At 34.0% G+C, this 27884-nt stretch overlaps 1 pseudogene; it reads right to left on the bottom strand.

Moving 5' to 3' along the window:
- The window catches only part of LOC107156237, a 43900-nt pseudogene extending 18910 nt beyond the window's left edge, over positions 1-24990 (bottom strand).
- Positions 24991-27884: the final 2894 nt, after the last annotated feature.

Genomic DNA, 27884 nt, shown 5'->3' with positions numbered 1-27884 from the left:
AACAGTATCCCATCAAACTCAATGTATTGAGAGACTGGAAGGACAAACAGCTGCCCCCTTAAAAGGAAGAGAAAGAAACTGAGGCCAACCCATGTTTGGTAGGCAACCTCTGCAAAAAGGGGTCTTCAAGGAAGCCTTAAAGAAAAGGATGGAGGGCTGGGGTTGTGGCTCGGTGGTAGAGCATTTGCCACACATGTGTGAGGCACTGAGTTTGATCCTTAGTACCACATAAAAATAAATAAATAAAAGTTAAAGATATTGTGTTCATCTACAACTAAAAATTATTTAAAGGATGGAATTGCATATTGATATACCCAGTATAATAAAATGGCCCAAAAGAAACCTCTGGTTACAACTGACAATGGGGAACTCACCTAAAGTTAATGCCATTGTGATAATGATAGGGAGACAGGTCAGCCTCAAAAATATCCTGTGCTCCAACCCCTTGAATGCAACCTGGGAGAAAAAAAAAAGATTTAGGCACAGTTTTTATATATGCCAGATTGTCCAATTCCTCTCCTGGGATTGTAATAGTGGTCCACTTTATACTTTAAATAAAGCCCTTGCTGTTCTTCCACTGCAACTTATTTTAAAAATGGATATGTTTCTTTCTCTTCCTTTCTCACTGCTCCTCCCTCATCTCTCCTCCTCCCTAACAGTGTTACCTTTATTCCCCTACCTAGGCAGAGTTATCTGTCCTTGAGTACACACCCACCATAAGAACAAAGTAATCCAGACTTTGGGGATGGTACCACAAAACCTCAGAAATGATTATCTCCCAAATAAACAAGTGAAGTACAATAGAGAACACATAGAATGTAGCCTTTGAATCACTTCTTTAAAAGCTTCCTATTGGGGGAGAGTGGGCTGGGGTTGTGGCTCAGCAGTAGAGCACTTGCCTAGCACCTTCAGAGCCCTGAGTTGGATCCTCAGCACCACATATAAACCAATAAAATAAAGGTATTGTGTGCAAGTACAACTAAAAAATAAAATAAGATAAAATAAAATAAAAGCTTCCTGTTCCTTTTGATGGGTAGAATCACAGCCACTGGGACAGGAGTCCCCAATGTTTCTCCTTTGTTAGTAAAGCAATAAATGTCTTTTTCCTTTTTCTCAAAATCGTATCCTCATTATTGGATTGACATTGGGGAAAAGGACGAGCTTTCAGCAACAGGATGAAAATTATTGTGTAAATTAAATGCACAGATAACATTCATAAGAATTGTTTCAGAATATGAGTTTAATAAAGAGTTCAAAACTACAAAAGATAAAAGAAAGTTATAGGTATGAAAATATATTTTACTACAGAAAATTAGAAGATAAAAGAAATATTTCTGGATGAGAAAGTATTTTGTCTGGTAAAGTAATATTCTTGAGCTAAATCCACGATCAAATAGAAGACAACACTAAGGATGTAAACAAGTTGTTCATGTCTAAGTAAGTCACAGTATAACAGGGGCTCACTTGATGCTTTGACTATATCCCTTATGGCTTTAAACCTCACATGTTTTTTTCTTCTTTCCAAACTTCTTCTCCCTATCTTCCTTCCTGACCTTCTTTTCCTGATCTTCTTTTTCCTGATATCTCCTCCCTAATTTCATTTTCTGTGAATCACTTCTTTAAAACCCCCCTGTTCCTGCTAATGGGCAGAATCATAACCTTTGGGACAGGAATCCCCTGTGTTTCTCTCTTTGCTAGCAAAGCAATAAACCATCTTTTTCCTTTTTCTCAAAACTGTGTCCTTGTTATCAAATTGACATCCAGGACAAGGACCTAGCTTTTGGAAAAAAAAAAATTGGCACCCCAGATGGGAACCCAGAACAGCAACTGCTCCAGGTTTCTTGGGCAGGTCTGGCACTCCAAGGGATCCCCACTACCATTCTGAGGATACAAAGTGACTAGTGAGTTTGTTGAGAGCTGACTGCTGGAGAAATTGGGAGACTGAGACCACGTGAGTTTGACTGGGATAAACAGAGGAGCTGTTCCTGTGAGTGAAGGGAGGGACTTGAGTGATCATCCCAGCAACTGCCAAAGTTCTTTTGCTTCAGGGAGCTCTGCCCTTCTCTCCCTGAACTGCACAAGTTGCTCCATCAGTTGAACTACTTTGACAAAAAGGAACCTGAACTTCAGCAAGATTTGACAACTTTGGCCATTAGGTAAGCTCCCCTGGTGTGCACACCAAGACCCTTGATTCTACACATGTGTTTCCCCTTTGTGGGAACATCTGTTCGATCTTTGTGGGGACTTCCATGGTGCTGCTGGTATGGAAGTCATAGTTAAATGGAAGTTGGGAAGTTGGGATTTTACCCAATCTGTTCTGTCTGTTTTAAAAAGGTTCCTGTATTTTGGCCATGGTTTGGGAATTCCCTGTGCTTGTCTGTTTTGTTTGTATCTGCTACTTCCCCTTTTAAGACATCCAGTACTGCATTGATTCTATATGTAGCTAATTGAGAAAGATCTCGGTGGGTCAATTTAAAAGTTCCCATCTAATGGCCATGGTTTGGGGGCTCCTCTCTGTTTTTCTCTCTCTCTCTGTTTTTTTTTAAGATAGACATAATATCTTTACTTCATTTATTTTATTTATTTTTATGTGGTGCTGAGGATCAAACTCCTCACATGTGCAAGGCAAGCACTCTACTGCTAAACAATAATGCCAGCCTTCTGTTTCTTTTTGTACAATCTTCCAATTGGAGTTGATCTGTCACAGGTAAAGTGAGTTGAAGAAAGGGCCACATATAGGTATAAGTCTCTCTAAGATAATGTTTTACTGTAACAATCCAGCTTTTAAGTAGCTTTCTAGATTATTGTACAATCTTGCAGTTGGAGTTGGTCTGTCAGAGGTAAAGTAAGTGGGAGAAATTTGTACATGCAGGTCTGTCTGTTTTTTATTTTTATTTTTGGCTGTTAGTGGCCCTTTAAGACATGGGCCCTGTTATATTGATTTTACAGGTATTGGCTGAATGGGCCACCTACAGGTATAAGCCTATTTAAGAGGAAGATGGTTTCCTGTAACATAATCTGGCCTTTGAATAGTTTTATTTTTTATTAATTATTATATAATCTTTAAATTGATCTGTCAGGGATAAGTATATGAAAGAGATTTTGTATGTACAGGCATTTATGCAGTCACATGATAAAGGGTCTTAACTGTAAGGAACTAAATTGAAGGTGCCAAAAGGCACTGCTTTTGGTGTGCAAGATAGCAGAACACCAGAACAAAGGGTTAAAAAGATTTAAATCTTTTATCCCAGTGCTGATACTTTTAGCACTCTTTCTCAGCCTGTCCCCAGGCAGCCCCAGAATCTCAGAAAAGCTGCCTGGGCTGTTTAAAAAATGACCAAAGAGAACCTGGCCCCTGCCCTGCCTTTCAGCCCCTTTTGCCCCTGTGGGGGAGGGGTAGAAGCTGAGGCAGTAGGTTTTAGCACTCTTAGTTTATGACCTTGGCACAGAAATTGTTTTCACTTTTAAGATCTAACAGAAGACCCCATTTGGCCAGGGGATATTTATCACTGGGGCAAGGAAATTTTTGCTATAATAGTATACCATCAAACTAAATGTCTGGGGAGACTGGCAGGATAAATATCTGTACCCAGAAAAGAAAAAGACATAAACTAAGGCCAACCTGTGTTTTGTAGGCAGCCTCTGCAAAGGGATCTCAAAAAAACCCTAAATAAAGGGATGGGAAGGGCTTCTTCCATTGCATATCAGTATGCTTAGTATAAGGAAAAGGCCCAAAATGATTCTCTGGGTACACTTGACAATGGTGAACTCACTTAAAATTGATGGCATTGTGACAGTGATATGGAGATAGGTCAGCCTCAAAAATATCCTGTGCTTCAATCCCTTGAATGAAACCTGGGAGAAAAAAGATTAAGGCACAGTTGTTTTTTTTTTTTTTTTTAAATATATATTCTGGATGGTCCAGCCCTCTCCTAGGATAAAATTTGTTGTGTAAATTAAATGCATGGATGACATTAATAAGGACTATGTCAGAATATTAATTTAAGAAAGGGTCCAAATCTAGAAAAGATAAAAGAAAGTTGTAGATATGGAAATATGCTTTAGTATGGAAAATCAAAAGGTAAAAGAAATGTTTCTGGATGAGAAAGTATTTTGTCTGGTAAAGTAATATTCTTGGGCTAAATTCAAAGATTAAAGAGGTCAAAACTAAGAACTTAAAGTTGTGAATGTCTGTCACAGAAAGTTTGTGGAAGGTAAATCTCAAAAGTTTGTATTTGTGATTAAATTGGATATAATTAGCACAGTCAGTTAAAGTAACTTGAACTTTAATGTACTGATATGAAGCAAAGTCTGAAACACTAATCTGCTCTTATCTATTGGGATAATTTTCTTGCATTTGTTAGGTTTTATTACTTGGGGAAACTAAGTCATAAAAAATTAAGGTTTGTACCTGTTTAAAAGCCTTAAATGAGTATTTTGTAACTGGTTAAACAAACAATATAGTTGACACCCTATGAGACTAGGGATACATACACATCTAAGAACTCTATCTTTCTAAGCCTTGTGTAAGTGTTATGTAAAAGTTAAAAAAATTAAAGTTTATGTAAGTTTACTGGCAAGATAACCAATAAGTGCTCTATTTTATACATTATATCTGACATAGAAGGGACACACTGTCATTTGAAGACCTGTCTTATATCTGTTTGCTTTAACTAAGTCAATTTTTGATGATTAACACTGTTTCCTAAATGTATAAGAATTTTAAGGCTATCATTTGTTAATCTGTGCAGACCTGTGATTATTATCACCATAAAGTGTGGATTCTAAACTGTACTTTAAAATTTCAACTTAGTTAAATATAAAACTTAGGAGAGCATTTTGCCAAGTTGCTGTGTAGCAAAAGTGTCCGATTTGTATAAAAATAACATTTTTAAAAATTTATTCATGTAATTTGATATTTTGTGGCTGGATAAAGTACACTGTTGTCAATAAGTTATAAATAAAATTTTGTGTTTCTCTTCACACTAGAAATTGATTTAAATGCAGTTTTGGAAGATAATAAGCAGATCCTGATCTATTTAAGGTGACATGGTAAAACATGGAAGCATTCTGTCACTTCTTCCACTAAAGGAAAGTTAAAAGCTCTCTTAACCTTTCTTTGATTCATGTTTCAGATGTAATTTTGTATTGTGCTATTTGTGAAGAACCCCACCTTACCTGAAATAAGGCTCTGCCTCTCACTTTACTCCATGTGAGAATGGCTCAAAAATAGGAGAGACTTCCGCTCATTTAAAGTTGTGTTAAGAAGACTGATTTTGTTATAAAAGTTCCTGTGATCTCAAATGGGGAATATTATATGTAACTAAGTAAAGGTCTAGGATTATAAAAGTATTTTTCTTGGTTCATAGCTATTAACCAAACTGAATATATTTTGCTCTGCTAATTTCATTTTGTATTTTCCTTGTAAACTTTATAACTGTTGCCTGTTAGTATTTTGCAGAGTACTGCTTCAAAAAAATCAACCTGGGTTAATTTAAGATAATAAGCCATCAGCAACAGGGCAGATACTATAAAATGCTGACTTCCAGTACTAATTCTGACCTCAATTAAATGAAAGAATTATCTGCAAAATTATAGCATTGAAGTTGTAACATGTTACTTCCTCTTTAAGACTGGTGAAACTGGCTTGCTGAGTGTTTAAAACCAAAAACTTGGAGACAAAAGTCAAGTAAGTAAAAGTACCAAGAAAAAAGCTGCTAACATTTTGGTCCTTGCTCTGCAAGGTCAGCCAAGGTCTAGAGAATGCTGGGAACCCTCTCTGGGCCCTGAAACTCTGGTGAATCGCCCAATCTGCTGATTAGGGAGATCAAGAAGATCTTAGAGAACAGAAAGCCAACCAGTGCATATTCTGCAAAAAGGAGGATCACTGGAGAGGAAAATGTTCCTGATGCCTCCAAGAGAAGCCACATATGGTCAGCCAGACCTCAAACCATCCTGGTAAGTGGCACCACTGGTAGAGGAGAGCTAAAGGCTTCACTCATGTCCCCAAAAGTGATCTCTGAGGAATCTCACCTGACTTTTAAGGATAGAAAAGAACAAGGTCAATTTTGACCAACTTGTTCTTAAATATCTTGCCGGAGGGTATAGCTTAAAAGCACAATCCTACATAGACATTTAAAAAGAAAAACAATGTTTTTTTTTAATGCAATTTAAGATACACATTTATATCAGCCTTACTAAAGTAAGTAAAGCTGGAGGCAATAAAGGAAGGGTACTTGTGTGGTGGTGCCTATAATAATAATCACAAGAGTCGAAAATTTGTCCTGAGTTAATTTGAGTCTGATTTCATAGATCTACAAATCTTCCTAACATTGATGAACTTAAGGCTACCCTTTGATTTTTGCTTGTACTGATAACCCATGCAGACCTGTGGTTATTGTTACTATTCACTATGGGTTCTAACTTATACCTTAAAAGTTAAACTTAGTTTAATGTAAAGCTTAGGGGAGAGCACTTTACCAAGATGATGTTCTCAAAACTAAAATTATCTGTAGCAATAGTCTCTAATTTGTATAGAAATAACAAATTTGGTTGGTATTTAATAAATGCCATTTGATATTTTATACCTGGATAAAATAACTATTGTCAATAAGATTTATATACAATTTTGTGTTACTCTTCACACTGGAATAGAAATTTAAATGTATTTTTGGAAAGTAATAAGAATAGCCTGATCTGTTTCAAGGTTACACTGTAAAATATGGAAGCATTTTGCTTCCATATCTTAGCCTTTGTTTTATTCATGTCTCAGATGTAATGTTGTATTGTATTATTTGTCAAGTGCCATGCCTTACCTGAGATTAGGTGCTGCCTCACTTTAGTCCATGTTAGAATGGCTCCAAAATAGGCTAGACTTCAGTTGTTTTCAAAAGATCATTTTTTTCTGTAAAGATCATTGTGATCTCAAAATAAAAAGGGGATATAATATATAAATAAAAAAGAATATGAAGATAATTGTGTCATCTATTCACGAATAAACTATGAAGACTTAGAGGAGACTTTACTATCACATTCCATGTGTATGTGAAAAATATAGCCAGATACACAACTTTTAAAAATAGTTTTATATTATGTCCTAAGATGCAGAAGTTTTGAACTAATTGATTGATTCATCTTGTGTTATTTAGTCTTGAATAAAACAAAAATACAAGACTTTTAGAAAGAATAAGTGTCTTGATTTTAACTTGAAACCTAAAGCTGCCTAAAATTGTTTGTTTGGATTATATGCATTAAAATTTATTGGAAAATGTTTTTGTTTTTTGTTTGGTTTTAGCAAAATGACAACTTTCAAATGTGTATGATGAAGAGTGATATGAATATGTGATCAATGTTTCACTAACATGATTCTGCCTTTTCCTGAGCTATTCTATTCATCTGTGTTCACTCCTCTCTTTCCTTTGTTCTTCTCTTTTTCCCTAGTGTTTTATTTCTGAACCCATTTACATAAATCAGGCTGCTAATGGTACAGTCTTGATAAAAGCCCCAGTCTATCCTTTTGATCATAATGACAAGTTTTCCAAGAAATCATACAATATCTTGTTAAAAAAGCAGCATGGGGTGCTTCAAAATGTGTAGATCTTATTATTTTTTATTACCCACAAGAAAGAACATCACTGGAAAAAAATTAAAAGTATGACTTTTTATTCATTTAGCTTTTTAAAATTTCCAGAGATCACTATAAATTATAAGGATTGGTGAGAATATGTGTAGAGTGCTTTATAATATTGAAAAATAAAAGCAATGTTATACATAAGGTGCTGCATTAGTCCATTGTTAGTTTATAACCAGAAACACTTGTACAATTCATTATATATACTTTCTTAAACTCTAATTAAACACTTCAGACTTCAGAGGATTCAGCTTCATCATTATATTTACTTTAGAACCTCAAAGAATTTTGGAATGGTTTACCCATTTTTGGAAACTCATTATTTTTAAGATCATGAATATTTAAATCAGCATCTATCATTAAATATATTATAATTGGTTAATGTAATTGTATTTTCTCCATTGTTGTGTGAGTAAAACATTTGTTTTTAAAAATTACCTTATTTAATTAGTTGAATTGTCCTGAAACCTTAGCCACTGTTTTCCTTTAACAAACTTAAAATGTAATCATAAGACACCTCCTTTGCCTTGCTACACTGTAATGGCTTTTTCCATGATATTCCACAGCAAATTTACATATTGTTTCCTTTTCCTCATGAATAGAAATTGATTGGCAGAAAAACCTTTGAAAGAACTGTTACAACAAAAATAAAACATTGCAAGTTATGAATGATGTGGTGATGAAATGGAAAGAAAAAGTCTGCTGTTAAATATAAGCAGTTGACATATATTTTGAGAGGCAAAAATTTGGACTACAATGGCATGGTTCACAAATTTGAAGGATGTTAAAATCAGAACTAAAATAAAGTAGCATTTACAAAGCAAGTGAGTATACTGATTTTGAAAGCTGCTAATAATATTTTAAATGCTATTCTTCACATTTTCAGGAAAGTATCCTTAAAATATCCAATCATGAAAGAAACTAATTTGTAACTAGTAAAAACTGAGTTTTCCACGCTTGATAGTCCTTTTGTTATTTCCTTTGAGCCCAACTCCTTTTAAGGTCCCTACAATAAATAGGGTACAGTTTATATTCTTCATCAGTCCACCTGTGTCCAAGAACTTTGACAATTTTGTCCTTCTTTGAATCTTTCTGGTTCTGTTTACTCTGGGACTTAAATTTTGTGGTGAATTTCTTAAGGTCAGCTTAGGAGATAACAGCTTACCAGCTATTTCTACATGTAAGGCTTTTATTATTTGTCACTTTCTTATTTGGGAAAGAATTTTAAACTGCCATCACTTGGATTAAAATGCCTTTAAATTTCTTAACCAAGCATGTATATTTGTGGTTTAACATCTTTGGTTGATGAAGTTTTTCTATAGCGATAAAATACTACCAAGAGACGCTACCTAAGGTGCTTAATAAAATTAAAGCTAGGTTCCAAACTTCAGAATGTTGCACAGATCAAATTAAAGTCTTAACTGACCTAAATGGAAAGATTAAGTGTTACTTCTTATTCTGATATCTCTTCAGGAGATAATTTTTGAGTACTGGACAAAATAGAATCTCCTGACTCTTAACATACAGATGGCTACCCAAAGACATACAAGCACATGCTTAAAAAACAGCCTGTATTTCTTTGAATATTACATTGTTGCTATCATTGTAGTCAACTTCATTATGTTTCAATCAAAATAAAAGATTTTCAGAATCTAAGAAAATCTTGTATTTCTCTTTGGGAATATATGAAGAGAGAGAAATATATGAAAAAATTGTTCAACATCTATAGCAATTAGAGAAATGCAAATCAAAACTACTCTGAGATTTCATCTCACTCCTGTCAGAATGACAATCACCAAGAATATAGGCAACAATAAATGTTGGTGATGATATGTGAAAAAAGTATACTTACACATTGCTGGTGGGACTGAAAATTGGTGCAACCACTATGGAAAGCAGTATGGAGATTCCTCAGAAAATTGGGGAGAGAAGCACCATTTGACCCAGCTTTCCCGCTCCTTGGTTTATACCCAAAGGACTTAAAATCAGCATACTATAGTGACACAGCCACATCAATGTTTATTGAAGCTCAATTTACAATAGCTAAACTATGAAACCAACCTAGTTGTCCCTCAATTGATGACTGGATAAAGAAAATGTGGTAAATATTCAATGAAGTATTACTCAGCTTTAAAGAAGAGTAAAATTATGGCATTTGCCAATAAATGGTTGGAGCTGGAGAATATCATGCTAAATGAAATAAGCCAATCCCACAAAACCAAAGGCCGAATGTTTTTTATAATATGTGCATGCTAATTCACAATAAAGTGGAGGGCTCTAAGGAAGAATAGCATTATCTTAGATTAGGTAGAAGGAAGTGATAGAAGGGAAGGGGAGAGGATGTGGGGATAGGAAAGATAGTAGAATGAAACAGACATTATTATTGTATATATATAACTACATGACCAATATGATTCTGTAACATGTACAGTCAGAAAAATGAGAAAATATAGCCTATCTATGTATATGCATAAATGCATTCTGCTGTCATGTATAACTAATAAAAAATAAAAAAAAATTAAAAGACTATTCTCTATTTAGTAAGTAAAGTTATTCACATTAAATTCACTTCAGGTAAATCCTGAACATCTATTTGAATATCTATTGCTGAAATCATAAGGCTTTCAAATAATATATCCATAGATAAAATTCCAAATGACCAGCAAACAATGCAGTATATTTGCTGAACTGACTAAAGAAGCTAAAGAAGAAAGACATTTCTAGCTAGTTCATGGTAGAAACATCCATATATGTATAGAATTGTTTCTACAAGGACATTTTGCATTTAGTCAAGAAAGTAGTGACGAGAATATTACTGTTATCAAGTTTAAAAATGATTTTTATCAACAAGCTAGACATGATAATATTAAAGGTGAAATATATCAAATGAATATTCTGTGATGCAATAAAAAAAACTTCCAGTTCTGCATTTGCTTAGTGTTACAATTTCACTATTCAGCAAAACCATAATAATTTTCTAATTACAACAATTATATCAATGCATTTTCTTGAGGAATAGTTAAATAAAATGAAAAGTTGATGTATTGAGGATTAAAAAAATGACCTACATTTCAATATCAGTTCTACTACTTAGTAGGTATACAAACTTGGTCAAGACATTTTAAGCTTTGTAAGTCTCAACCTTCCTTGGCTGTAAGTTCAGGATAACATAGTATGCAGTAAAGATTCTGTAAATATTAAATAAAATTATTTATGCAAGTTCTAGCCACACAATGCCTGGCACATAAGAGATCCTAAATAAACAATCTTTTTCTCTATCTTTTAGAATAGGAGATCTGCCTATGAAGAAATAAATTCTTATAATTAAGCCCCAAATGTGAAGATTTCTAATGGGAATTTAGCTATGAATCTGCTTTTAAATACTTCCTCTTTCATAATTATCCAAACTGGCATGGACTGGATTATTCAACCTAAATGCAGTGTTTTTTTTTTTAATATATAGCTTACTTAACTCTTCTTAAATTATCCCCTCACTTACATGAAAGGTGTGGTAGTTTGGCTTGTAAGCTTTTTAAAACAACCTGCTCAATTGCTTATATTAAAGAGAAAAAAAAGGAAGAGAAAAATAATCCTTAATAATCAAAAACTGTGAATCTCTGCCTGATAAAAAAGCTTCTTCTTTTTCTCTGTATTCATAAGTTTCCTGTAGAGATTTGTAGTAGGATAAAATCATCTCAAAGTGATTCAGACACTCTAAATTGGATATATAATGCATTTAACAATATCAGAAAGGCCTAATGAACTGGAAAGCTTAAAATTCTTTACACATAATCCCAATTTTTCTAATAAGGAAGTAACCTTTCTGGGGAGGAAAGATATTAAACACATGAACTCTGTTGTCAGATAAAACTAGATTTGAGTCTGATCTGTAGCTTACCAGCTGTGTGACCATAAACTTGTCCACTAATCTCTTCACATCAAGCAATCCTTCCATTTTAAAAGAAAAAAAGTGACTAGTCACCTCATATGAACATTTGTGGGATTAAATGAAATAAAAAATGTTAAAAACACAATGTCTGGATTATACTGTGTTCAAAGACATTATTTATTGTTGTTACTATTATTATTTAAGAGCAGGGACATTGAGTTTATTCTATTTTGTAAGAAAATTGAAATATACAAATATTAGACACATTGCCTAAGAGCACATAGTTGATTGAAAAACCTGGAACTAAAGTGAAGTCCCTATTCCATTAAGCTACTGAACTCAAATATAGATTAGGCATGCTCCTTGGTCACAGTTATCTGCAATAATGTTACTTTGAGATATAAAGAAAAATGTATCACATATATTGCTCAGTTATTATATCTTATATCTAAGTTCTCCTGAATTCCAGAGCACAAGTGCATCATTCAATTATAAGAAAGAAAGACTATCTTTTCTTCAACCATGCTAAGTTCATGGTTGAGGTCCTTATAAGAAAAGACAAATTAAAAAGAGAAAAATATGCAGACTTGTTTAATATACATTTTGAGTGACAAAGGAGCCTTCATAAGGAAAGGGAGTCACAAAAAGCTATGTAAACCTGTGCATTTCTTGTGCTAAATCCGATGAAGTGAATAGTTAGGAATGCATATGATTGGATAAAGAAAAACAGGACTGAATAGACACAAACTAAAGGAAACATAACAAAGCCTGTTTGGTCATATTTTTCTCTGTGCCCCTTTGTCTTCGAAGATACAAGCATTAATTTCCTCTAGGTATTGAAAGGGTACCTCTCATATCAGGTCTGATAAACTGCTTCAGGGTCAAGATCAGAAAGTTTGTTCCTAGATTTTATGACCTGCTTCAGAGGAGAAGGGCAGGAGAAAGTGAGAGAGTAACCTTCCTACTTCTGTGGCTTTCTCAAATTCCATCAGTTTCAAATATTTTTGGTGCAGCACGCCCCAAATCATATCATTGGATACCATGTTACTTCTCATATTATTCATGTATGTCCTAGGGTTTTATCTTTAAAATTTTCATCTATAAAAGGATTATCATTGCAAATTAACACATATACTGACAAAATTTAAAATTGGGAAATCTCCAGAGTATCTCTGAAGAAGGTTTTTTCTCTCTCTCTCTGATTTGTATTAGTAATCTACATTTCAATGGAAGGATGAGGATTTAAAGTTGAAAAATAATACATTTTAAATTAAAAAAAAACACATTTATAGCATGTAAATTATTTTGTACGCATACTGTTCAGAATTATATGTGGATTACTTGCTGTTATATTTTACATACAGTTATGAAACTAATAAACCAAACATTTTATTATATAACAATCACTCATGGAATATGACATTATTCTTCCCTATATATGCTACAAAATTTCTTTGGCTGTGTCTCCAGCCACAGTAAACCTTTCATAGTTGCCTGTTTCTTTTGTATGGACTGTTCCCTCTCTTCTACTTCTCTGTTACATTTCTTCCTCTCTATGTTGGAAGCCATACTTATCTTTCAAGACCCAATGTATCAAATTCATAATAGCCAGTTGACTGTAGGTAGTCATGTCACTCCAGTTGAGTGACCAACATTATTTTAAAAAATGAAAATTCCTGAATGTGTTTTCTAAATAATAGTCAATATGATACACAGTATTAGACAACCGAGTGATAGGTGAGATTTAGAAATAATCAAGTGTTCTCCATGCTAAAAGTTCCTAAAAGGAACAAATGGTATTTAAAATCTTTCAAAATGCAAATTCCAAGTAGTTGAATAATAGTTGTTTATTTGGATATTTCCAAGTATTTGTTTAAATTAAAAGATTCAAATAATACAATATTTAAAGAATAATGTGGAAGGGTTCAAAGACCCATAAAGAGCACCTGAGTGCCAAAAGTAATTCAAATGTAAAAGAAGGTATACATGAAAGCACAAAAGAAGACATGATGGCATACTGGTTAAGACTATATGTTTAAGAACTGTATGGGTTTAAATTATACTTCTATTATTTACTAAACTTGACATTTAGAAAATTTTTTAGTTTTATTGTACCTTAACTTACTCAAATGAAAAATGGAATTAGTATTAATACCTGTTATATTGGGTTGCTCAGGAGTAAACAAATTAATAAACAAAGGCATTTAAACAAATTAAATAAAGGTTACCTATTATTAACCCAAGAAAAGATAAACTCTGGGGAACATTTTCCCATTTTGTTCTCTGTTATGTCCCTAGGGCATAGTATATATTCAAGATTTATTTCTTGGGTAGATAAATCCATTCAGAAAAAAAAGGGATGGAATATATATCTATTTTGGGTCCCTGTTTCCAGTGATTCTATTAATGTGCTAACAATTTTGTCTTCAATAATCAATCTTGCAGGAAAAATAATTTGGATTTTTTTAGGGGAGAATAACAGTGTCTTAAACCATAATCTGGAAAATATGAATTTATTAAATTAAAAGTTGATGTCAATGCAAATATAAAACTATAGTTTCCGAATATTATGAACATGTAGTCCCCAAATTTCAATTTTAAAATAAAAAATACTAGATAACACATTTGACAAAATTCTTAACTTTATGATTGTTATCTAAGATAGGCTATAAAAGCATTTCCCAACATAGGTTCACAACAACATTATGTTTTTGAAGAGTTCCCTGAAAATGGGGAGGGGTGAGGGATGTAGCAGAGTCAAATAGCTCTGGAAAAGAAACTAGCATTTTCTCATTTTGGAAACACAGAATACCCTCTTTAAGATGCAACTTTGTCTGACATAGTAATAGTAAATGATACCCTAATAATATTTCTTTATGAAAAGTAATAATTTACATGCAAGCAAGTTATGTTGAACTTATCTGTCCAATTTTTTTTACTGTAACATTGTATTATAAATTTGGCTGTATATTGAACTCTAGTTTGGAAATCATTTGCCTTCACATTTGGAATGCATCCCCGTACTCTCTTCTACCTTCCTCTGTTAAGAAATATGAAACCAGCTTAATTCCCGCTAAAATATATATTATGACCATGTGTTTTTCCCCATCTCTCTCTCTGATAGAACCTCCTCTTTTTCCCTAGTGATCTGAAACTTTAAAATGATTTCTCTTGGTGTGGGTTCATGTCCTATATACAGAGTAAGCCAATTATGTCTCCAAATCTATATCCCTCAAAAAAATTATTTGAATTCTTTCTTACATTCAACCTTTCTTTCATTCCCCCTTATTATGTGCAAATGAAACTGACCTCCGTAACAAGACTCATAAACCAGAAGAAGTAAAATCAAGAATCAACAAATGTGATGGAATCAAACTAAAAAGCTCCTTACAGCAAAGGAAAAAATCAAAAACGGAGTGAACTTAAAGAATGGGAGAAAATCTTTGTCACCTGCACCTCAGAGAGAACATAAATTTCCAGGATACATAAGGAACCCAAAAAACTTAACAACAACAACAACAAATAACCCAATCAATAAGAGGGTAAAGGAACTGAACAGGCACTTCACAGAAGAAGAAATAACATTGGTCGACATATATATGAAAATATGCTCAACATCTCTAGCAGTTATAGAAATGCAAATTAAAACTACACTGAGATTTCATCTCACTCCATTCAGAAGGGCAATTATCAAGAATATAAGTAACAATAAATGTTGGTGACGATGTAGGGGGAAAGGTACACTCATACAATGTTGGTGGGACTACAAATAGGTGCAACCACTCTGGAAGGCAGTATGGAGATTCCTCAGAAAACCTGGAATGGAATCACCACTTGACCCAGTTATCCCACTCTATGACATACACCCAAAGGACTTAAAATCATCATACTACAGGTGACACAGCCACATCAATGTTTAGAGCAGCTTAACTCACATTACCTAAACTATGGAACCAACCTAGGTGCCCTTCAAAAGATGAATGGATAAAGAAAATGTGTATTTATACACAATGGAATATTAGGCAGTCATAAAGAAGAGTGAAGTTATGGTATTTGCCAGTAAATGGATGGAAATGGAGAATATCATGCTAAGTGAAATGAGACAATCCCCCCAAAAAAACAAAGGCTGAATGTTCTCTAATATGCAGATGCTAACTCAAAATAAGGAGGGTGATAAGGGAGAATAGAAGTACTTTGGATTAGACAAATGGGAGTTAAGGAAAGAAAGGGGGAATGGGAATGGGAAAGACAGTAGAAGGAATCGGACATTACTTTCCTGTGTGCATATATAGTTACACAACCAATGTAATTCTACATCATATACAACCAGAAGAATAAGCTATATTCCATATATGTATGTAAAAATAATTTCTACTATCATGTATAAAAAGGACAAATAAAAAAAATTAAAAAAGAATTATGCTCAAAATTAATACAAAGTTAACATAAAAAATTCAACTCCCTCAACCCCCGGTGAAATTTCCTACTGATAACATAGAGTTTTAAAAGCTACTAAGGAATATTATGAGCAATCTGTACTATGCTTGATAATAGTCATCAAAAGATTTACTTTTATATCTAAAATCTGTGTATGTTACCTTTTATGGTAAAGTTTTGTAAGTGTGATTAAACTAAGGATCTTGAGAAGGGAAGATTAACTTGATTCACTTTGATACTCTCAAAATGCCATCACAAGTATCCTTATAAGAAAGAGGTGAGCTGGGCACAGTGGTGCATGCCTGTAATCCGAGCAGCTCAGGAGGCTGAGACAAGAGGATCCAGAATTCAAAGTCAGCCTCAGAGAAAGTGAGGTGCTAAGCAACTCAGTGAAACCCTGTCTCTAAATAAAATATAAAATAAGGCTTGGGATGTGGTTCAGTGGTTGAGTCCCCTTGAGTTCAACCCTGGTACTGGCACCCTTCAAAAAAAAAAAAAAAAAGAGAAAGATGTGAAAGGAGTTTTGACAGTGGAAAAGGAAATGGGATACTGGAGCATAAAAAGATATCTGGTAAAAAAAATGAAGAAAATTTGAATAAAATATTGATTTTAGTTACTAATAATGTATCAATGTTGGTCTATTAATTGCATTAAATATATAATACTACTAAAATATTAATAACAGGGGAAACTGAGCATGTCATATATGGACAGTGACCTAACTTCAAAAATTTTCTGTAAATTTAAATTTTTCTAATAATAAAGTCTACTTGAAAAACAAAGAAAATCATCAGGTTAGAAATGATGGTGGAATATTATGGACATTATCATCCAAAGCACATGTATGAAGACATGAATTGATGTGGATATAATTTGTATACAAAGAGATATGAAAAAGTGTATTCTATATGTGTAATAAGAATTGTGATACATTCTGCTGTCATATATAAATAAAAATAATTAAAAAAAGAAAAACAAAGTAAAAGAAAAATAAAATTCATAGATAAAAAAAGACTTACGAGAGGGCTTGGGTATATAGCTCAGTTGGTAGAGTGCTTGCCTTGCATGCACAACACCCTGGGTTCAATCCCCAGCACCACAAAAATAATAATAATAAAATAAAATAAAATTAAGAGACATAATATTCAAATATGTCTCTATTTGAACAAAACAATAGTAAAATAATCCTGTTTTGAGACAATTACAAAAAAATTAACATTACTAACATTGAAAACATTAGGAGATTTTTTATTAATTTTGGAGAATTTGATAGTGTCATTGTGATTTTGTGTTTTTAAACGTCCTTTTCAGTTATTGAATATTAAAGGTGTAAGTATGATGTATATTATTTCAAGTGGGATTTACTTCAAAATATTCTAGCTCCCTCCTCCTCTAAAAAATAATGTAGAACATTTATGGATTTTGAAGCTGGGTAATAGGTGTTTTAGTGTTTACTTGAAAATGTTAACAATAATATTATTATAAAAATACAAATAGGGACATAACATATTATAAAAATTCTGTACATGTGGGTGGAACTTGGCAACTATTGGCTTAACTATAGCGTTATCTAGTTTTCCTTGGGACACTGTTAATATAACTAATTTAAAGAAGTTTTTTACACTTATCATATTCTTCCCAGGAAGTTATTATAATTACTTACTTGCACTTTTAGTACCTGAAAATAAATAAGTGCATAATTCCTGGAAGAACAATGTATTCAAACTAGGATAAATGAAACAAATCCAAATCTAGACAAATCATAAATTATGGATGAGACAGACAATATCTGCCTATGGGAAGTGTGGGAGGAGATTGTGATGCTCAAATTTTATTTTTATAAATAACAAAGGGGATTTATTATATTATATAATGAATACCCAGAGGTGGTGTGGATTTCAGGAAAGGCTTGATCTTACAACTCAATTAGGTTACTAACCACAAAAACTGACACCCCTCGTAAAGGGTGTACTAAGATTTCTGATAAGCACTCCCTTATGAGCTACTTCAGTCCTCATTTACAACCAACAGGAAAATTATTGTCATTGTAATAGACATTCTAACTAAATTTCTCAGATTCTCTTTGACTGGAACAGGTTAGGTCAGAAACTTCTCAGTAAATGCAACCAAGAAGAAATGAATTAATTTATTCTAGGTCACATGACTAACAATATACTCGGGCTCAAATCAAAGCCCTAAAACCAAATCACCACAAACAAAAGTCAAGAATTTAGAGGAAGGGAGCCTGGATGCTAGGAAGTTGAATGGCAAGAGCTACCTCAGTAGGGGCTGGGATATAGCTAAGTTGGTAGAGTGCTTGTCCTGCATGCACAAGGCCCTTGGTTCAATCCCTAGCACGCACACACACACACACACACACACACATACACAAAGCCACCTTAGAGAGCCTCTAAGTCATATGAACATTAACAGAAATAGTTCAGAATTCATCTAGGTTGATGTTCACTGTGTCTGCTATCAGATACTCAACTCCTCGCAGCTCCTCTTGTATCTAAAACATCCTTTTAGTGTCAATTTTCTTCTTTGTAAAATGCATCCACAGAAGCCACACTTTTCTTCATAAGTGCCTTCTGTTTTGGTTTATATGTATGTGTGTATTTTTCTACTTTCATTATTTGAAAGATAGTTTCGAGTACCAATTCCAGAGTGACACTAATTTTTTTATCAATACTTAGTAAAAAGCATTTTAGTCTTCTCACTTTTTTTATTGCTTATGTGAACTCTTTTAATACTCTGACTGCTAATCCTTTGCTTATGATCTGTCTTTTGCTGACTGCATTTATTTTTCTTGTGGGTTTCCACAAATATAGTATAATGTATCAAAGTGCAAATGTTTTTTTTTTTTCATATATACTACTTGTCAAATATTGCTCTTCATTGGGTTTAGGTTTATTTTATCGGTTCAGTAACATTCAAATAATTTCTTATACTTCTTTTGCTTAATTTTCTCTATCTGGAGCTCTGTTTGTACATTTTAACCTGCTAGAGTCAGTCTATCTTCACTATCTCTAGATGTATCTTTAATATTATGTATTAGACTCTCTGTGTTCTATTTTTTTCCTTACCTAATCTTCTCCATCTCATCTGCTATTTGACCTTTCTGCTGATTTTGGTTTCAACCATTCCATATCTAAATGTTCCATTTGTTTTGGGGCTTTCCCTCAAAATATGTGTATTCATCCTATTAGTTTACTGTTTGCCTATTTTCTTACATATAACTTTTATTCTTTTTCATGTTTTGTACTTTTCCAGAGAGTATCTGATAATTCATTTATATGTAGTCCTTGGGAACACAGATTTATTATTTATAATCTCTGCTGATTCACTGACTTAAGTTTGGTCTATTAGCATGCTTTTGTGAGATAAAATTAGATAATAATTTGGAAATTCTATTGTTTACTAACAGTGATTTCTCTTTGATTGGTTTCTGGATCAGCTAAGGAAGTTCTGGTCCAGAATTCCCATGGGTTTCAAGTTTACTGCATTCATTTCAAGATATAGACTGAAGGAGGAGAGGTTACCTGGAGCATTCTCTTCTTATAATGGGAGGCTGGTTTCTAGCCTTTGTTTCTACTTTGAAATGTTATGTATCATTTACAAACCTTATGTCTTTTAAGAAATTCCTCAATAGGTTTATGAAAATAAAATTCCTCAAAGAGAATATATATTCTGTAACTTTGATGTTGTATTTTATTTTATACAAGAAATGTTTGTAAAGGCATATAGTTTCATTTCAATTTAATGATCAGTATTTGTATTTTCATACTCTGAAATGAATTTCTGTCAATGGAGTTCTAGTTTATAGCAACACATCTGTAAGAAGCAAGGATCTGACCCATATCAATTTGACTTGTATCCATTATGAAATAAATTCAAAAAGAAATTGTGGTTATCTTCTATTCATGTTCTCAAAGATGTATGGCCAAACATCAATAACAACCAAGGAACAAACAAACACAAAAGCTGTTTATATCTATTAATGAAAAACAATGAAAATAATTTAGTTTTAAATTTAAGGGAGACTGTATAAGTGATTCTAGATTCTTTGTGTATACTAATATTTACTTTCAGGTGGGTAAAGAACAAATTCACACTTTCAAATCTGGTTGCTAAGCTTGACAGAAATATTATTTGCACCTATAGTTGCTTGGATTTCAGTTGCATTTACCTGTTATCTATTTGGTCTCCTTTTACTTTAACACTATAACAGAGGATGCATATTAAATTTTTTTTGGTGCTTATGATATTCTTAATTTACCACTTGTGTCAAAAGTGAGATTATTTTGCATTTGACATTGCTTATAAGTGTAAGAAGTTAAAACTGTTCTAAATATTTCATACAGTTTATGCAATTTTAAAAATATAACTTTATTGAATTCCTTACATAGCAAATTTATAGTTAGGCAACTACAAAAATCCTAGTGATAAATGAATGGAGGCTAAGAGAAATAGCTTCCTCCATCTGTTCCTGCATCCAAAGAATGATGATACACATTAACTTTCATTCAGTTCCTCTTTTTTGCCTTGATATTTCTGTAGCACCAGGCTGCCACTATACCATGAACATGTTCTAGTCCTCTAGCATGATTGCTTAGATTGGTATTACTCGAAAGTATTTGGTATTTCTTCTCTATATAGGTTTGAGTGATTCAGAAGAATGTGATGGGACTGGAAAATAAAGAAATGAGGAACAATAAAAAATTAAGATCAAGATCATTTTCTCTTAAAATATCTCATCCTGGATAAACCTTATACTCACTCATTCAATGCATTTTCATCTTCTGTGAACACTGTGCTTAAATAAAAGCCCCAATTCCATATGCCTCAGGATAATATAACTAAATCATGAACTTGTAGCACTTAGGTAAAAAATGAATTATAGGCAAAGTTGGGAATATGGCAGCTATAGATATGGCACCAGAATAACTATAGCATTGGGACTCCTAGAGTGTTATATTTATAACACTAAGGCTATTGAAATAACCTAGAGTAAGGATCAAATAATCTTTATAATCCTACATGTAATGGTGGGAACAGACCACTATAGTCAGAGTCAGTATAGTCAACGGCTAATGTACAGTATACCTATTTCTGGCTTTACCAGCTTTTAAAGCAAACATATAGTAAAACTATTATTTACTGTTTTGGAGTTAACCAATAACAATAGGAGATAGTAAAAATATAGGTCTAATAGAATGTGTTTTAACAGAAAGTGGAAGATAGAGAAATGAATTAATATTAAAATTAAGTTATTACAACTATTCTGATAAGTGAAATTAGATGTATATAAAAGAAAATTATTAGACATTGTTTTCATTTTAGACAAAATAAGATGATATTAGACTAGATTAGGCAATTGGAAGGTAGATAATTAAGTAGAAAGACTGGTAGGAAGGCAGACCAGCAGATAATGAATAAGCAGATCATTTTAACATGTTTTAAATGAATATTTTGAATGGTCTTTTGCAGAACTCTGAATATCTGACAGAATTCAAACATCATGCCCAAACTTGGACTCTATATATTCCATTCTCCAATATTAACTCTTTATCCAATAATACCCATCTCGATTAATGAGAGAAACATTCTCTTAATTTCCCATATAGAAAATATAGACTCACCCTTATTGGCCCTTTTCTTTTGATTCCATATTCATGCATTAATTCCTATTAACTTGACTTCAAAAGTGTATTTCAAATGTAATATTTTTATTTCTACTACTAAGGTCTTTATTTAAGTTACCATCATTTGTCATCCGGATGACTGCAAAAGCCTCCTGATTCCCCTGCCTCTAATTTTCTCCTGTTCCATTCTACCTGCCAGACTACTTCCAGAATATCTCCCTAAAGAAAAATATGATCCTATCACTTTTGCTTAAAAACCTTCAAGTTTTTATTTTTTAATACATTTCAGGATGAATTCCAACCTCCTTAGTATGTTGTATAGGATCTTAATGATCTGGCCCCAAGGAAACTACTTTCTCAGTTTTCCCCCATTACAACATACCTACATCCTATGTTCCACCCACAATTACAACTCTATTTTGTAATTCATGCCACTGTACTTTGCAGAGTAGTACAGCTCCATCTGACTTAAATATTCATTCTCTAATAAGTTTGTTCAAGATTATATCTTGTATTAAAATCTCCACGCTTCGAATTATGGTTTGGATATGAGGGGTCTCCTGAAAAGCTCATGTGTTAGTGAATCCACAAATGTTTGGAGCTGAAATGATTCAATAATGATAGCTGTAATGCAATCAGTAAATAAATCAATTTTATGGACTAATGATTTAAATGGACTACTGGGTGGTAACTATACGCGATGGGACACGACTGGAAGGATTAGGTCATTGGTTGTGTGGTTTGTTACTATAATTTTGTCCTAGTTTTTCTCTCTCTTGCTGCTTTCTGGCTTCCATGAGCCGAGCAGTTTTCCTTGGCTATGCCCTTCTGCAATGAAATTAGCCTCAGGCCCAGAGCAATGAAATTAGCCAGTCATGGACTAAACCTCTGTAATCATGAGCTCATGTTAAACTTTTCCTCCTTTAAGATGTTCTTGTTTACTATTTTGTCTTGGTGAGGTAAAGGTGACTACACACCTCCTTTTGGTAGATATCTCCTTTTTTGTAATCCTATAGCATATTGTTCATTCAGTCACTCATTTATGAATTCAACAAATATACATATAAACACCTATTAAATATTACATATACATATACATATAGATAGATACAAACTTAGGGGCATATTCTAAGCCAGAAATATAACACTTGTCTAAGTATATAAATGGTAATGAAATCCATTGAAAATGTGAACTGTCAAAGGGGAGTTTGTGGAACGAGAGAGATATACTGGAGATTGAAACCAGGGCACTATACCACTGAGCTACATCTCCAGCCCTTTTTAATATATTTTTTTGAGACAGGGTCTTGCTAAGTTGCTCAAGATCTCTGTATGTTGTTGAAGCTGGCCTTGAACTTGTGATCATCCTGCCTCAGCCTCTTGAGTGGCTTGGATTATAGGCATGCACCACCACACATGGTTTGTACCTTATATTTTAAGTACTGTAATACACACAAAAAAGAGCTTCACTTCCATATCATCAGGAAACCAATGCCTAAATGTGGCAAGTGCTATAACAGGAACCATAAGATGTTATAAAAATCCATAGGCAGTGCACCTGGCATATATTCAATATGTGTTGCAAGGGTGGAGGATTATCTCTCAAGGAAGTTTCTTTGAAAAGGTGATGGCTGAGCCAAGCTTGAAAGGATAAATAAAAATCTCCTCTTTTTAATTGTCCCTCTGCCTGACAAATGAGTGGATTTTTGATGCCATTCACTAAGGAACAGTGGAAAATTGCCAAGTATAGATGAACTTAGGTAAGCAAGGTGATTATGTGTTTGGCTATGTTAGAGATGACATAGGTATATCTAAGTAGTAATGGCAGGCAGATCTAAAATTTAGGAACAAAATCTAAGCTAGAAATATAATCTGTGCATATGCATGTAAAAGGCAGTAGAATTCATGTGAAAAGGTGAACTGTCAAGGGGGAGGTTGTGGAATGAGTCAAATGTAAGCAACACTATCATACTGGGTGTAGCAAAAAGAGAGATGTGCTATTGAAATCCCTATCCCCAAGAAATTTTTCGTTATTCAGTTGCAAGGAGGTGCAGTTAGCTTAGAAGCCTTCAACTGTTCATCTCCTCTGTTTTTATTTATAGTCATGCTATCATCAGGTTGGCCCACTGGCCAATGACTGAGCAATATAGTAATACTAATGCATTGTCATGTGTCCCCAACACAGGACTTTTAAAATGGGCAATCTTTGATTTGCAATTCTTCATTGGGCTGGAAGAAACTATCAGACTGGCACTGTGACCCAACAGTCCTATCAGACTAACCCAATTCCCTTCCATTTCCTAAATCATTCACAAATGAGCCATTTGCATTCCTAACTTCCTCTCAGTGTTCACTTTCTAACAACCCAATCTGCAGTTTAGGGGGAGGTAAGAGAAAATTAACTTGAAGCTTGAAATAATTAGGAGATGCAGGGGAAAAAATGTACATTTCAAGCCAAGGGGGTGGAGTTTTTCATACAGAAAGACTATGAAGACATCGGTTAAAGTGAAGTCTGAAAATTTATCTATATAAAATTTACCAACTGAAGGCTGGAGATGTACCTTAGTGGTACAAAGTCCTGGGTATAATCCCCTAACCTCCCCCCCCCCAAAAAAAAAAAAAACAACAACTAAGAGACCATTCATTGATGAATGTGACTCAGTGGAGTTATGAAGGCAGAAGAACAATTGATATGGATTCAGGAGTTATTAAATGGGAAAGGGAGAAAAATCTGTGAGTAGTAGAACTGTGTTGTCAGATCTCTCTTCTGATAAGCAGTTAAGAAACTTTTGCAGTGAAATCTGACAATAAATCTTATAAAAGTAAAAATATCTGGGTTAATTTTATCAACATTATGCTTCCTCAAGATTACAGAGCTTTGGAGATCAGATGCAAATCTTCCAAAGAATATGAGAACACTTGTGTCTTGGGCAGGGAAGGCACTTGGGATACCTCCATATGATCCTCAATTAAAACACTTTAAATAACAAAAACTCTTTGGCTCATAACTTCCTCAGGAGTGCTTTCTAGGAGTTCTTGATATAATCAGATTTGGGGTATAAAGATCTGACAATAGAAGTACTTCTATTTTTTTTTTTTTTTGGAAGTCCTTCTTACAGATTACCAAAATTCAGCACCAACTGCAGCAACTGTATAGAATTTAGATCAAGAGTTTTGGCAGGGAGCATGATGGGAAATGAAGGGTGTTTTGCCACTGTTGCTGGGGGCCCTCTGGGTCCCTCAGACCCCAGAAGGGCAGTTGAGTTGAGGACCCTAGGGACAGGCTGGGTCCTCTGCCCTGCAGATACCAGGAGTCTCATTTGCAGCTGCACACTGGTGGGAGCCCGGGCATCCAAGTACCTGTGCACATATCTCAGTCCTGCTTCCATTACCCCATGGCGCTGATGGCTGATGGCTGTTCTTTTCTAGCCAGGACCCTGCGGGATGCCAGATTCTGTGGCCCAGTCCTGTCCGGCCTACACGAAGTGACTGCTGAGAACTTGGCACCACTGGGTGGTGGCAGGTGTGGTCTGGCAAGAAGAACAGTGGCCACCGAAGTATTAACAGACTTCGAGGGCCCCCCAAAAGCTGGTAGACCGAATAGCTGTGATCAGCGTTACTTAAGTGTGGCACAATCAGGGCCCTAGGGCCACCACTCCCTGCCTATTCAATAATACCTCACCTTCTTCTCTGGTCAACAATAGATAAAGACATTTATCATCCTGGAAGGTGAGTGAAGCCCCTGACAACGATGATGGGGTGGAATGGTTAGCAGCTAACAGGAGGACTTCTGGTTAGTGGCCATCGTGTGGGAACAGTGTCCTACAGTTGGATGGATTAGGGGTTGCAGGGTGTTTGTTTTTCGGGTTTTCCCAACAGAGAAAAAGCAAAGGAACACAACACTTTTGAATGGTTGGAAGTGCTCACCACCCCTTAGGAAGATTTATTAGCCATTGTTAGAAGACCTCTGTATATAGTATGAAAAGCTGCTCTCAACTTTCCCCCAACGTTTTGAAACAAAACTTTTGCTACACCTGGACATTCTAGATCTAAAGAGTTTGCCAAAGTATGGTAAAGAAGAAATCAACACATCTTGTAAACGTTTTGCTACATAAATGTAGACGTTCTAGATGTAAATAGATTGCCAATGTATGATTCATGCTAACATTTCTTGTAAATGTCCATTTGTTTTTAAAAAATCAGAGAAGAAATATCTCCTGGAATTGAGTTTTTATAATGGAGATGTTAAACCACATCTAAGAGCAAGAGTTGTCCATGTTTGTTCAGTAGGTTGGAGGACATGGAACAGAAGACCAGGAGAAAGGGGGAAGAAGTTCCTGTGCCAGACTGGTCATGTTTTTTTTTTTGTATTCCAGCCACTGTTTAGTGTGTGCATTTTATTTCTCATTACTATATTGTAGTTGACAATGCTAAGTACTCTTTTTTGAAATACCTAGTTTTTCTAGATGTTTTCAGGTTCCCAATATGTGTTGTTCCTAATATGTAATGTAGAAGTAGCAGAAATATAACACACTTTGTAAATTTCTTTTTGAAATTTTAACATATGAAACCCTATGTTGAGTACTACACATTGTATTTGTGTGCTGGTTTTCCAGACAAGGAAATGCATACACTGCCATGGCAGTGTGCATATAATGAGGCAAGAGTAACCGTTGTTCCTTATGTCTATGCATTGCTTTACTTTGCTATGTACATAGTGTATATAAAGGACAAATGATTCCTAATCTATAGCTAGCCTTTCTAGATATTAAAGAGGTTGCCAGTGTGTGACAGAAATAGAGTTAGTAAACATAAATTTTGTATGTTGAAATTCCTAGGAAAGATTGTCTTCTGAAAATTTAAGCATTACAGCCCATTGGATTGGTGAAGGTCCAGAATGCTCATATTTTGAAGACATTTTCAAATTAGAACTATTGTTACACTTACGCAGTTTATCAAGACTGTTGTGTACATAGTGGGCAAACTGATTCCTTACCTGAAACATCTAGCCTGTCTAGATGTATAGAACTGTGGAGGTAGTAAAATATCACTCTGTAATTATCTTTTTGCTAAATTTCATATGAAATATTGTCTTTGCAGAAGGGAATTGTTAAAACATGTCTGTGAGTGGTATAGCACCATTTATACTTAAGTGAAGTGGAGGAGGTGGGAGGGAAATAGTTTCAAAGGTAATATGATTTTGTGTTCACACTTAGATATTTTCAGAATTTTTTCTGTATGTTTTGTGTATTTTGCTGTGTATATAATTTATGTAATGCACAAGTGAGCCCAATTTTGCAACATCTAGTCTCTAGATGTAAAAGAGGTCATCGATGTATGAAAAAGTTGTTAGTAAAATTAGCACATTTTATACACTTTGTGTTGAAATTCATAGTAAAGCTCATCCTCTATAAAAACAAAACAAAACTTCTGGGTATAAATTTTTCAACCACTTACAAGCATTACCTATACCTGCACTTGTTCCCTGGACTGAAAGCAAAGAGAAGGAAGTGAGGACTGAAGGGTTCAAGGACAAAATGGTCCTATCAGAAGATAAGTCAGTTTAAAATCATTGTGATGTGTGTAATTTTCTTTACTAGTTCTGTGTGCATAGCAGACTATTCTCATGTGAAATATCAAGTTCAATATATTTAGAAGTGCTCAATATATTTAAAATTAGAAGTAGTAGAATAAAACATTTTGTAAATAGCCTTAAATCCTGATGGGAAATACTGATCTTGAAAAAGGATCATTAAACCACCTTTGTGAACATTAAAAATATAAAAAAGAACTTAAACAAATGATTTATTCAGGAAAGTAGTTTCTTTATCCCTGACATTGTTTAGAATTATTGGGTGCACAATGATGATAAAAATTTAAAAATTTTTTGTGAGTTTTATTCTTTAAAATTTTTCTAGTGTAACTCCTTATTGCATGCACCCAAGGGGAACCACTCTCATATCCTTAGGACTGCTCAACCCTACCCTTGCTATAAGCCTGTTGTTTCCCAAAGTGTAATCCTCAAAAGAAGGAATGAGATAATATGTTCATTGAAGGACAACTGTAGTGTCTGAGAGTCAGTAAAGTGATTAAAAAAGAGGTGTGTAATAGAAAAAAGGAGAATGAGAGACCTAGAAAAAGATGATTTTTGTTTTCAACTATTTGAATATTAGAATTTAATATTTTAAAAGCAGAATGATTTGGATGTCAAGATCTGAAGTGGTGGGTGTCATAAGTACAGGAGTCTAAAATGGAGTGAAATTGGAGAATTATGAAGCAAGGA

This window comes from Marmota marmota, unplaced genomic scaffold (genome assembly GCF_001458135.2).
Source record: "Marmota marmota marmota unplaced genomic scaffold, marMar, whole genome shotgun sequence".
Lineage (NCBI taxonomy): Eukaryota > Metazoa > Chordata > Mammalia > Rodentia > Sciuridae > Marmota > Marmota marmota.
This window is presented reverse-complemented; position numbering and strand designations above follow the sequence as displayed.